Here is a 13,929-nt window from a genome sequence, read left to right as displayed (position 1 = left end):
TAAGGTAGTGCAATCTCCAGGAATCCACTAAATTCCACTGTATCATATAGTTATTAATTGTCTCTCTAACCTTTGTCCTTTTTTCCTGGCTACTGAGGTGGTATCCATCTGTGGATCTAAAATTTCATTAAAATCTCCACCCATTATCAAGTGCTGATACGATAGAAGGCTTAATCTCTTAAAGCAGGTGTAAATAAACTTATGATCATCAGTGTTTAGGGCATAGACATTTGCTATTGGTAATTCTGTCCCTTCTGTTTTGATTACAATTATTAAACATTAACCATCTTCCTCTCTTATTATATATTGTATTTCAGAAGGCCAGCCTTTCCTAAATAAAATTGTAACTCCCCTAGCATTTTCATCTAAGTTTGTTGAAAAAACTTCTTTTACCCATTGACATTTCACAGTTTGAGCCCCTTGTTCTGTCAAGTGTGTTTCCTGTAATAGACCTATATCAGCCTTTAACGACTGGAGGTATTTGAGTGTTAGGATTTGTTTTTTCTTTTCCTTTAACCCCTTGACATTCATACTTATAATTCTCATTATGGCTTTAATCTGTAAGCTTTCTTCTCTATTTTATCTTTAACAAAATTCTTTGGAAGGCCTAATAGAAACCAAGTGTACTAAAAATTATTATCACTCCATCCTGAGTCATATATTAACCGTGTTTATGTTTAACATATGGATTGCAAAATATATGAATAATTAACATTCTTACATATCCAAGTATATATAAGGCAGAGTCTACTCGTTATGTCTATATACACACTAAAGTTAACGTTAAGTATTCCCAGTCAAATAATTATTATTTGAAAATATTCAAAGAAGGAAGTAAAGAGAAGGAGAGAAAGGTATAAAGTAGTTCTATCACAGTAAAAAGGAATCTGAATGGGTAGGCTCAAATATATACCAATAGCCAACAATTAGTAATATAATATCAGTACTAACAGTAAGAAAAGAAAAAGAAAACTACTTAGCACACTCAACAAACAAAAAGCAAACAAACAACAAAACAATAACAATAACAAAAACAGGGGGGAAACCCAAATATACGACTTCCGCTTTGTAGAAGATGCAACATTCACTGCTTTGAGCTCCTAAGTTCACATCTGGAAACCAAGCCTTATGAGGAATGGTTGAAGGAGCTGGGTATGTTTAAGCTTGCAAAAGAGGAGACTGAGAAGAAATATCTTAAGGGCTGCCACATGAAAGATGGAGCAAGCTTGTTTTCTTCTGCTCTGATGGTAAAAGCTGTTCAACAGTTGAATGAACTCCCTTGGGAGGTGGTGGACTCTCCTTTCATGGAGGTTTTTAAGCAGAGGTTGGATGGCCATCTGTTGTGGGTGATTCAGTTCAGATTCCTGCATTGCAGGGGTTGGATTAGATGACCCTTGGGTACAATCCAGCTCTACAATTCCATGGTTCTATATAGGGTGTGGTGAAAAGTGATCCTGAATAGACAGGCAATGTTTTATATGATACAGCATGGGAAGAGAAAATGTTGCACAAGTAACATCTGTGTTATTGAGATTGTTGAGGCTGTTGTATACCACTTTTATAACAATAAAAGAGTTTCTGAAGACTCTGGTATTCATTAAACATGGAGAAAGTAAGTTTTTGAGCGACTAGGTTAGGGTTAGGCTTTATAGGTCAAAACCAGCACTAATTGGCAGCCAATTAGTCAGAAGTGCTGGCACATGCTCTGAATGCCTAGCTCCACTCCACTGCCTGACCACTAATTCTGGGCCAGGTGATGCTTAATTTGTAAATGTCAAACTGATAAACGTCTTTAGAACTGAACTCTGATTATAGGATTTTAAAAACTGCAAAGAGGGGTTGTAAAAATGAACTCAAAGGCAAGACAGCTCAGTATTAGAACAAAAGTTTTTGTTGAGATTCCTTCACTGCTGGCGGTTGGACTGGATCACCCTCAGGGCCCCTTCCCATTATACAATTTGATGATTCTAGGATTCTATAGTCAGCAGATATGAAGAGCAAAGGCTCTGCAAGCAATTCAGGCAGTTCACACAGAGTGAGTAAGGTAGATCCAGTGCCACTACAGGCCTAAAGCACAAATGAAACTATCTAGAAGATTGGTTTCACCAAAAATTGATTGACAACTACTGATCTGCAGTATATGCTCTCTGGTTATAACGCATACTTCTTTTTCTGCCCACACTAAGTACACTTGTGTTGGGCAAGGAAGGATGTTCTCAGTGACATGAAGCTGCTCCTCTTTGCCTTTAAGGACGACATGGAAGCAGAGCCTCTATTTTCTCAGATTATTTCTTCAAGAGACTTATATGCACCTTCTCCAGTAATGTTGCTGCCAAAGAGGAACAGTTTGGATGCTAAATTATTGAAAGTCAGTTGCCAAAAGCCAGAGAAGGATCCAAGTTATGAGTACAGCCTCACAGAAGGAAATCTAAATCTTTTGAGAATTTTAAATTATGAGCAGCTACATAACAAATTAAACTAAGAAATGTTATTGTTTGAAACCAGCCATTCTTTCCAGTCTGGGCCCTTTACCCTACCAGAAACCCTGACACACACACCCCCCCAAACAGTGGGCAAGAGCTGCAGTCCAGAGTACTGTTTTAGAGAATCTAATTATTATTTTTCTTCTCCAATGGTTCCACCTCAGTACACTATTTCTTGGTTCACTGCAGACTTGGAAAGATACAAGCACACCAAACATTGGAAAGCCTTTCACAACTCACTGGACAGGCAAATTGGCATTGTTGCCTTTGCAAAGCTGCAGAAGATTTCACTGTACTGATTGGCTGCCCAGTGTGAAATCCTTCAAAGAAGACAGGTCAAGTACATTCTGCTGCAGAGTCATCACTTTGGGTAGCTCCAAAGAAACAAGGTGAACAGCTGCCCCTGCTAGAATGGGGCTTTGGTTAACAGACTGCTTCCAAAATCAGAAAAGGGTACTCCAAACCTGGGATTTCCCTTAAATCAGGGGTCGGCAAGGTTTACCTCGCCTGGGCCGGTTCATTCCAGCGGAGATCCCTCTGTGGGCCGGATTGTGCGCACACCTGCAATTTCCTGTGTCTGCACAGACGTGTTTTGCGGTGCCATGGAAGTGAGTCCCCATGCCGCACTGCGCCGGTTTAGCGCAGCACGCGGGGGCTCAGCAAGTGGGCGGCTCAGTTCGGGGGCGGCTCGGGGGCCAGTTAAACGACCCCCGTGGGCCACTTGTGGCCCATGTGCCTTAGGTTGCTACCCCTGCTTTAAACTGTGTCTAGCACACTTCATATGAAAGCAGTTATGTATGTGAACTATATTATGAAACCAGGGATGTGATGCAATTAAAGTCCAAAAGGAAAGCCTTCAGTCCCTTAAATGTTCTTGCTGTCCTTCAGCATTTACAGTCTTGGGGATAAGTTAATATTTTTTTACCTTTCATGCTTATTGTCTAGATAATACAATTTCTAATAACATATTCATTAATCCAGTTCTGTGGAATGTTATTATGCATATCATTATGCTGCTGTTAATATACCAGATGCCTCCACGCCTTGCTAAAACGCATTTGCATTTTTATACCTAGCTAATGCTCTTTTATTGTTACTGCTAGTGATGTTCTTGTCATTTCTTCCACTCAAATTTCGTAAACATCTGGTGTTTACTCAGATCAAACAGATAAGGATTGTAGCCTTTTGTTTTTGACCTTCAGATGTGGCACTCTCCTATAGCTCCCTTTAGCTCTCAACATTGGACACACTTTTAAAAAAAGAATCCTTTGGTAGAACTGTCTCCTTTGTTGCGCGAATTTTGCTCTGAAAGAAACAAATTTTGCAGTGCTAGAGGGATGAAAATTTCAACATGTCCATTTATCTGACTGAGCTATACACATAATAGAAGAACAATTATTGAAAGATCCAGCCATTTTTGCTTTAAAGGTAAAGGTACCCCTGACAGTTAAGTCCAGTCGCAAACGACTCACGTTGCGGCACTGACAGGCCGAGCCAGAGCAGCGCCTTTTACCTTCTCGCCGGAGTGGTACCTATTTATCTACTTGAACTGCATGCTTTCAAACTGCTAGGTTGGCCGGAGCTGGGACTGAACGAAGGGAGCTCACCCCATTGCGGGGCCTCGAACCGCCAACCTGCCAATTGGCACGTCCAAGCAGCGCAGTGGTTTAAACCACAGTGCCACCTGCGTCCCCATTCTTGCTTTACTTTTGGGCTTTTTTCCACTGATAATTTTCTAGGAATGTTGCTAAATTCTCCTGCAACAAGGTTAGATTGGATTTTGGAGGAAGGGGCAATCTAGTTCAGATGGAATTGGATTACTGAAATTTGTCAGTGGGTCTGGTAACTTCCAGTAGTTTATTGGTGCACACAATACTTCATGACACAAGCACATGGGGTCTAGTTCAGCTCCTGGAATTGTAATTCTGGAACCCACAACATCCCATATTCAGCCAGGAATTAACAACAAATTTGGATTGAAGAATCCAGTTCTACCAAAATAATTCTTCAGCAGAACAGGGTAGTTTATCAATGGGTTGCTGTCTGCTGCTTTAAAGAGGCACTTTCACCCGTCTAGAGCATTGGTTAGCTAGCATGTGGGACTACTGAAAATAATGTGGGAATGTCCCTTAGGATTGACAGGACTTGAAGACTTGTCAATCAACCTTCAAAGGAATGCTATAAAAGCATGTCACACCATGAAATGAGTTTTCTAAGGGACAAATGTGAGTACAGCATTTGTATGAGGAAAAAATTGGATATCTGCCATTAAGTAATGTCATTGCTCTGTAGCACCTCCAGGAAATGGTGGTAAATTCTCAGATTCATAAAATAGTTGGGTCACAATTAAAGATGCATAAGAATTTTGCAAAGTTCAGTACCAAATTATGTATTCTGGATCCCTGAATTCTGTTCCAGAGTGGAACCATCCTTCACTGTAATTTTCAAAAATGTGCTCCTATTCCTTTTCAGTCTAGTTGCGATGCGCCAGCCCATTAGTAGTTCAGCTGGGCCTATCTTTCATGGAATGGTGCGCAACTTCTTGTGCCTGAATGGGGTGGTTGGAAGCAGCTCAAGCAACTCCAGGCATGGGCGCTGGGTCAGGGCCTGTTTCTGGTAGTGGTAGCCTGCTGAGGGCGTCCGCGTGGCCCATCGCCTTCCCAGGGCGGTGGATCAGTGCATACTGGTAGCCGGCGAGGAAAGCTGACCACCTGAGGACGCGGGGAGACAGCACTTGGGGGGTCTGTTTCTCAGGGGCAAACAGGCCAAAGCAACAGCTTGTGGTCAGTCACCATGGTAAAGGGCTGCCTATACAAGAAATCGTGGAATTTTTTTACTCCCTTCACAATTGCTAGACCCTCCTTGTCAATTTGAGAGTAGTTTTGCTTGGCTGCGGTGAGTGTCTGGGAAAAGTATGCCACCGGCACCTCTCTTCCGTCTGGGAGTTGATGTCCCAGGACAGCGCCAATGCCATAGGGCGAGGCATTACATGCTAGCACCAGCGGCAGCCTCTTGTTGAAGTGTGTCAAGACCGAGTTCGAGACGAGGAAGTCCTTGACTGCCTGGAATGCGGCCTCCTGGAGCTGGCCGCACATCCAAGGGGCCCACTTGTCTAGGAGTCTGTGCAGGGGCTCCATTACCACCGCCTTATGGGGAAGGAAGGCGTGGTAAAAGTTCAATAGTCCCAAGAAGGCCTGAAGTTCAGTCTTATCCTTGGGCGCTGGGGCATCACAAATGGCCCCTACCTTGTCACCGGTCGGGTGGACCCCTTCTGCATCCACCATAAATCCCAGAAAGTCCACCTGGGGCACTCCTAGTAGACACTTTTCCCTCTTCACCTTGAGGCTCGCCAACCCTGAACTCCTCTGGTGTGGGCCCAGCGATCAACACATAAGTGAAGAAGGGGGTGACTCCAGGAATCCCTTTAAGGAGAGAGCCCATTGGATTCTGGAATATGCCTGGCACCATGCTGATGCCGAATTGCAGCCGCTTTACCCTGAATGCTCCTCTGTGCGTCACAATCATCTGTGCCTCTGCTGTGGCCTCGTCCCCCGGCAACTGCTGATAGGCTTGGGCCAAGTCCAGCTTGCCAAAAAAAATTGACCCAGCCAGGGTGGTGAGGACATGGCTGACCACTGGCACTGGGTATGCGTGGGCCGTGAGGGCCTTGTTTATGGTGCATTTGTAGTCTGCACAGATGCAGACCAAACCATTAGGCTTGACAGGTGTGATGATTGGGGTTTCCCAGGGGGCATTAGGCACCGGCTCCAGCACTCCTTGCTCTACGAGCCGGTCCAATTCCTCGTCTATGCGGGGTTTCAGGGTGAACGGGACCCGGCGGGCCTTGAGCCTGATAGCTTGTACGGTGGGGTCTAGCTGTAGGGCAATGGGGGGCCCCATATATTGTCCCAATGCCCTGTTGAAAACCACCAGAAACTCTTTGCATATGGTGTTCACGTCCACTTGTAAGCTAGTGCGGTTCACCCCGGTGATGGCTAGCCCCAGTGGTCCAAACCATGCCAATCCCAGTAAGCTAGTGTAGGGGCCCTTGACCACAAGCAAGTCCAATTGCCGCTTCCACCCTCGATATTGCACCCTGAAGGTCTCCACTGGGGGTGGGGACATTACGTTTCTGGAAGTCCCAGAAGGTGAATGGGGCTGGCCTGAGTTTGGGACCGCCCATTAGGGCACAGCTCCCTTAAGGTCCATGCCGAGATTATGGATAGAGTTGAATCCGTGTCAAGCTCCATGCTGCACAGGGCCCCCTCTGTCTGTACCTCTACTTAAATTTTCTCCATGTTGGAATGGGGCAACTGGCAGTCCATGATCTCCATCGAGTCGCCTTGGTGCATTGGGCCCCAGAACCTGGGGCTCTTGGGTTGATCATCTGATGCCTGGCATCGGGTGGGCCGAGCCCGACACACCCAGGTGATGTGTCCCAATTTTCTGTACTGCCTGCACTCTGTGTTGAGGAAACGGCAGGTCCTCCTCTCGTGGCTCTCCCCGCAGCTTGCGCAGTTCCCTCCTTCCGGTCGAGGCAGCTGTGGTGTGTGCACTGCTTGAGTGCACCGCTGCACTCGGTGCACCTCCTCCCTGTTGGATTCTGAGTTGTCGGTGAGGTCTTCGTGGTGGACCTTCAGTTGGGACAGCAGGCTCGGCCGTGCCTCTTGCGCCAACCTCTCGGTGGCTTTGGTTGCTGGGGCCTCTTCCAGAGCGACCTGGAATGTTAGGTCCTTCTTGGCGTAGAGGTGTTGTTGCAGCTTCTTGTCCCTCAAGCCACCAACAAGGCAGTCATGAAGCATGTTCTCCAACTGTGAGAAGTTGCAGCAGCAGGCAGCTTGGCAAAGGGAGGTCACAAACCCAATTATGGTTTCCCCGGGGGCTTGCCCCTTTGCGTAGAAGGCATTTCGGCAAGCTACCACCGAGGGCTGCGGCGAGAAGTGCCCCTTCAGCCGTTCCATTATTGTTTTGTAAGAAACGGTAGCGACTTCTTCAGGTGCAAGGAGAGCCCGGGCAATTTCGAACATCTCCTCTCCGCAGACGCTGAAGAATGTTGCCCTCTTCTTGGCGTAGTTGGTGACCTCTTTAGCTTCTAGGAGGAAGTTGAAATGGGTGGCGTATCCTTCCCACTTTCCTGGTGCTGGGTTGAACGGCTGAAGCTGCTGTCAGTTGCCATTCTGAGTTCCTTGGGTCCCAGAGCTGAAGCCTGGGTGCACGGTGTGATGCAGCGGTGCTGCGATGCTCAATGGGATCCCACCCTCATCACCAGTCGAGTGTGAATTTAATGCTCTTTATTCAGCTCGTAGTAGCAATGAATGAAACTTTCCCCAAAACGTCTAGCTATATATATATTATTTACACAATGGGCCCCCCGTGTCAGGGAACTGCCAGTAGAGAGGGGAGGTTACAGGGAAAGATCTCGTTTAATCAGCAGTTTCTCGTCATCAGAGGAAAGGGAGGAGGAAGAGGAGAGCGGCACTGAAAGGGAGGGGGAACTTCCGAGTGTTAATGCCCCTCGTCCCAGGAGTAGGAGGGGGCTGGGAAGTTGGTGGTGTTGCCCCACCTCAAAAGGAGAAGCTTCAGAAGGAACAACACGCCATGATGAACGGACGTTTCTGCTTGAGCTGCTTGTAAATACGCCAAGTGCAATAAAGATTACAGATGATGGCTGTGTGCCGGGAGTTTTATCTACACTGAGCGCTACAAATCAAGAGGTGCTGGGGCACCCTGACACCACGTGATTGGCTATTTCCAGGCTGCTCCTGTAGGCCAATCAGGTTGTGGATTCACTTCCTCCAGAAGCCTGATTGGCTGCTCCTGCAGGCCAATCAGGTCGCTGATTCACTTCCACCTGGAGCTGGAGTGGGTGGCTCCTGTGGACCAATCAGACTGCTGCATTCTGGTTCCTATTGTTCTAGGATTCAGCTCAGTAGATAACACCCCCCCCTTTCCTCTCAACCTAGCGCCTGATGGAGCAGACCAATGGCCCCTCTCACCCAGTACGCTGCTCTCACAGATGCTGTTGGGAGCCCCCAGGCAGGGGGGGAGTGCAAGAGCAGCTCCTTCCTTGGAGGTTTTGAAGCAGAGGTGGGATGGCCAGTGGCAGAGTTTCATGCTCCAGGACTGGGGGGCGGAGAGCAGGCGGGGGCAGGGCACCCCACACGAGGGGGGGCGGCTGTGATGGCACCCTGCCGGGATTGCGCTGCTGGGGGCGGTGCGCCCCCCTCCCGCACTCTTCTTCCTCCGCCAGTGGGGATGGCCGCCTGCCAGGGATGCTGACAATCCTGCATTGCAGGAGGTTGGACCAGATGACCCTTGAGGTCCCTTCCAACTTTACAATTCTATGATTCTATGACACAACTTTGAAAAAAACTTTGAATTATTAATGTAAAACCTTGAAAACATACAGCATGGGATGTGAGGGCGATCTGGCTGCGACATCTGTCACCCCATTGATCGCCAGGGTTGATTCGGCTGATCTGGCTGGCTAGGCGGGTGTCCCCTTCCTCCCTCACCGCTCCATGTGCGTCCCTCCCGAAGCTGCGCGCTCGGTGGAAGAGGACGACCATCCCAGATAGAAGGAGTGTACCGTTCTTCGGTCAAGGGTATACGATAGCTGCGCTCCCCTGCTAGAACCTCCAAACAAGCTCAAGGTCCATTTGTAGGAGAACGTAGGGTAGTCAAGCTTCCAAGACTCCAGACACATCCAAGTAAGGCGCTGCATGTGGCAGTTTGCCATTCTTTAAAAAAAAGAAAGAAAGAAAACATACAGCATGGTAAGTGTTGTCTTTCTATAGTAGTGGCACTCCAACAGAGTAAGCCATGTGTATAAAAATCAAACATATTTTAAACAAGTAAATGATGGGGTACATTAAAGTGTACATTTTCTTTTAAAGCTCATTTCCCAACCCCAGATACCTTCAAGATATTTATGCTTTCAGATCATTCTAGTCCAACGGCATTCACTTCTATAGAAAAGGAGCATTTTCTCTCTCTTTTAAATAGTTCTGCCTTATGCTGCATCTTCCTTGCCCCGTCCTTTTCTTTGATGGTCATTTGGGTTTGCTGTAGCTTTTCCTCTGGGCTCCTGAGTTGGGCATCTTCGCCAAGGGGTTCACTGTCTTGCTGCTCCAACAAATCAGTAATGACTGGTGGACAATCCAGTTCTAGTGTTGCTAATATTTCTTTGTCTTCCTGGAGGTTGGTAGCTGAGAGTGTTGTGTTTCCTTTGGGAAAGCCCTATAGTATATTATTCATGCATCTTGCAATTCTAAGTGTTATGGGGTGCAGTTTCCTTCATTTTTTCAAGGAGTCCATGGGTAAATCTTGCAAGATCATGACCAGATAGTCATATATTATTTCTTCAATATTTCTCATAACCTTCCAAATCTTGTATTTCGTTTTAAAATGGTGGAAGCACATAACAATACCTGGGGACTTTATTTTGCAGGCGGACTGACAGTAGTCTATGCATTCTCTCCAAATCTTCTGGGAACAATTCCAGGGAAAGTATTACAGTGGACTATGTTACTGGAAAAATCCGAGGGCTCCCTTGGACAAAAAAAAAGACACCAACCCGGATAACTTGGAGCAAAACAGCAGCCTGTAGGCTTGGCCTTTATTGAACTGTTGCAACAGGGTATTCCCCTCACTTGCAGGAGAGAGGAAAGACACAGAAAAATGGTGTGCAAGACCTTATAAAAACTTTTGAAATTCCCATCCTGTAGGTCAAGCCCACCCCCAGAAACATCATGCATACATTACAGAAAGGAGGGGTTGAGGGAGGAGTTGTGGTGGTAACCTGAGTGTCCTGTCACCTGGCTGATTCCCTTCTCCCCCCTCCCCATGAGTTATTTTCAGAAGACAAAAGGTAGTCGCAGTTTCCTGCCCCCTGAGGGAAGATCTGATCATTGTCCTTTGTTCCAGTCTGTGCTGAATCCACTCCCATATGGAAGTTCTTTGTGATCTTGATTGTCTTCTGTCTAGGACCATCAGGGTTGGCAAAGGAACTGGGCAGGGCTCCTGTGGATGTGCTGGGATGTTCAAGGGATTATGGCTGGCCTGTATCAAACCTTCCCCATTTTGTAGTCCTTCCTTCATGGAGTAAAATAAAAGTGGAACAGTGCAAATCCGATGTATGGTTGATTTTCTATGAATTTATAACAGAAGCGTAGCGTATGTAGTGTGTGAGTGTGAGTGTGTGTGAAGTTTGTACAAACTGAATGATGGGGGGAGTGTTTCCTGCTACAACTATAGATTTTGTAATATCTCCTTTTGCCTCGTCTTTAATATCACACACATGTAAAATAACCCTTCTTTGCATGTTCTCTTCTTCCTCAAGCTTAGACTTAAGGTCTTTCTTTTCCTGAAGCAGCCTTTTAATGTTTTGTTCTTGACATAAACTTAGATCCATGGCTATAAAAGTGGTTTCAGCAGTTCCCTCCAGCTTTTCTGTTACTGTATTTACCTTTGCTTCCAGAGGAGCCATTAATTCCTTCCATGTTTCCATGACCATGGCTTTTGGGGAGGTGTGTTGTGCTTCAGACTGAGTATGGCACCCAGGTTCCCCCCCTTTTCCAGCTGCATTTTCTGCTGATTTAGAAGGGACAGTAGGCATTTAATTGCTTTTTCCACTTGTTGGAACTTCACATGTCCATTTCCCTTTTGGCCTAAAGAATTGAGCTGAGCTTCCCTGTTTTGAGTGAAACACTGCTGTGGACAGAGCCGCAGCCGGGTGATCTTGCACCCCTGGCAGAAATGTCCAGATTGTGCCCCCAGCCACGGACAAATTAGCTGTTCTTTCCACCTCTCCTCCAACCCCCTCCTTTCCACCCATTCAATTCACCCTCTATTTAAAACCATTTATTATGAGGCAATAATTGATATTTATAGTTATGGACATATTTTTAGCCGCTTTTGCGGGGGGGGGGACATCGCCTGCACCCCTGCAGGGGGCCCACCTTGCCACCCCCTAGCTACAGCCCTGGCTGTGAACATTCCCTTAGGCAGAGGGAGGAAGAGTTTTTAATAAATGTTGAGCAATTGGGCAGATTACAGCAAAATTCAGCACCCAGGAGTTCTAAGCATCCATTTTTGGTTCCTGTTTGGCCACACATGCACACACACACCCAGTAAAAGGGGTGAGGAAGTTACTAGAAATTGTGACAGCAATTCAGAACCAAGTAAGACACTTAGTTACATGTTAGGTAGGGATAGAGTTACCTTTTATGAACCTGCTCACCTTCAAACTTGGTCTGTAGCACTTGACATTTTGTTAAATTTATATGATCTCAGCCTGGTATGCTGATTTGCAAAAATAACGTTATTGTCAGTGGTGTGATCAGCTCTTACAATAATGGATATCATTATGTCCCCATATCTATTTCTGATTTTTACAGTGTTGCTACCATTATTCATAACCCATCATCAAGTAGCTACTTGCGCCCAGTTTTATTATTAGCCTTATTTACTTGGGATGTGAAACAAATCAAAACAGATTGCATTCCTTGTCTGGTTGGCCTTGTCTGGCAGAGGACCAGCTGGATTGGGCCCCTGGTGCCATCAACCTGTCATCAACCTGTCTTTGACTGCTGGGGCAGGTCTGGGGCCTAGACCTGCAAACAGTAAGACTGCATTGTACATTTCCCCCTTTTTGCTCAGGATTCCTTTGTATAACTCTGGTAGACAGTTATGTCTAAGAATTACAAAGCCAGATTGCCTTGTCAGGACAACAGGTGTGTGCAGTTTAAACCCATTTTCCCACTGGTGCAAGGAGGTTTGACACTTAGTAAGCCGGTTTCTGGAATGCACTGGAGATCCGTGGGCACACCATGAGTTGGCAAACACTACCTGCAAAGGGAATATCACAGTAATCTAAAGATCACTCAGCTACATACAGAGGGACAGGCAGGGAATCAATCCTGCATCAATGTCTAGTTTGCAATAGATGACAGAAATCAATTGAGGGCTAATTCACTGTGTATGAATGATGAAGTAACTTTGAGGAAAACTGGGAACAAAAACGGTGCTGAGGGAGCAAGCAGTGTTATAATTCATCTTCCCTCCAATGAAGCAGATGATATTGGAGATATTTTCCACTGTTGACAAAAGCAGTAGTGAGTGCACCAAAATGTTGTGCTGCACAGGCAGAAGGCACCTCTATCCTTCTTTCCTGGCAGCTGAGACACATCATTAGCTGCACAAGGACAGAGGAGGACAGAGGAGGCAGACTTGCAGCCCAGTCTTAGGAAAAGCACAGCAAGCCTGGAGGGGTGTGTGTGTGTGTGTGTGTGTGTGTGTGTGTGTGCAGATGATTTGAAATAATACTTAATCTGTAACAATAACAGAGTTTAGAATAAGGGAGAAATTACAAAAAAATGAACAACATATCTGAAGAAGTGTGCATGTACACGAAAGCTCATACCAATAACAAACTTAGCTGGTCTCTAAGGAGCTACTGGAAGGAATTTTTTTATTTTGTTTCAACATATCCAAAGTTTCTCACGTGTCTAAGACTAGGTATTTCTTCCTTGTCTCCTGCTCTTACTTTGTTCCTCCATCCCAAACCTTTCCCATCTCTCTGCCGCTTGCATCTTCCCAAACGTCCCCTTTTCCTATCTCCATCCAACTTGGGGCTGTCTCTTTCCAATTATTCTCAAACCTGCCATCAGTTTCCTGGTGACAATCTTTCACCCAGTTATTTGCTATTATTGTCCCAGGCTTCATCCTGCAATACACAGGTATCCAGCCTTGTTCCACTATTACATCTGAGATATTGATCAAATTACGTTTCCTTAGCTATGTTGTGAACTGCCCTGAGATCTGCAGATAAACAGCAGTATACAAATTTAATAAATAGTAGTAGTAGTAGTAGCAGCAGTAATAATACCTAAGCCTTTTTATTGCTGAAATGTGTAAAGGGGTGCAGGAGAGGGCCTTCTCGGTGGTGGCTGCTCCTAGACTCTGGAACTTCCTCCCCAGAGAAGCCAGATTGGCTCCCTCCTTGCTGTCCTTCTGCCAGCAAGTGAAGACCTTCTTGTTCCAAGAGGGTTTCGAGAACTGACTGCTTTAAGGGATGGACTGGTGCTCTGATGTTTTCACTGTAAATATATGTTTGCATTATAGTCAACTAATGTTTAATTGTTTAAATGATTGCATTCATGCACACACACACACACACACACACACACACACACACACACAGTAGTTTTAGCTGTTCCTCTTTTAAGGTGTAAGCTACCTTGAGTCTCTCTTAGGGGAAAAAGGCAGGATATAAACAAACATGATATTATAATAATCATTTACTGTAAGCTACAACTAAATATTGTTCATATTTAAAGAAGGCGATGGCATAAAGGAAGGACATAGTTGAGAATTATTTGAATGTCTTTTTTAAGGATAACAGGTGCAATAAATACATGTAGCCCAAAGGATTACATTTTAAAAG

General features: G+C 45.6%; 1 long non-coding RNA gene across 1 annotated transcript in view; it reads left to right on the top strand.

Moving 5' to 3' along the window:
- Positions 1-10,047: 10,047 nt before the first annotated feature.
- The window catches only part of LOC128409836 (uncharacterized), a 38,668-nt gene continuing 34,786 nt past the window's right edge, over positions 10,048-13,929 (top strand). The window contains exon 1 of the long non-coding RNA XR_008329319.1: positions 10,048-10,210. This is a non-coding gene — a long non-coding RNA (uncharacterized LOC128409836). The remainder of the gene's footprint in view (positions 10,211-13,929) is intronic.

This window comes from Podarcis raffonei, chromosome 3 (genome assembly GCF_027172205.1).
Source record: "Podarcis raffonei isolate rPodRaf1 chromosome 3, rPodRaf1.pri, whole genome shotgun sequence".
Classification (NCBI taxonomy): Eukaryota; Metazoa; Chordata; class Lepidosauria; order Squamata; family Lacertidae; genus Podarcis; species Podarcis raffonei.
The sequence above is the reverse complement of the archived record's forward strand: the minus strand, read 5'-3'. Positions and strand labels throughout refer to the sequence as shown.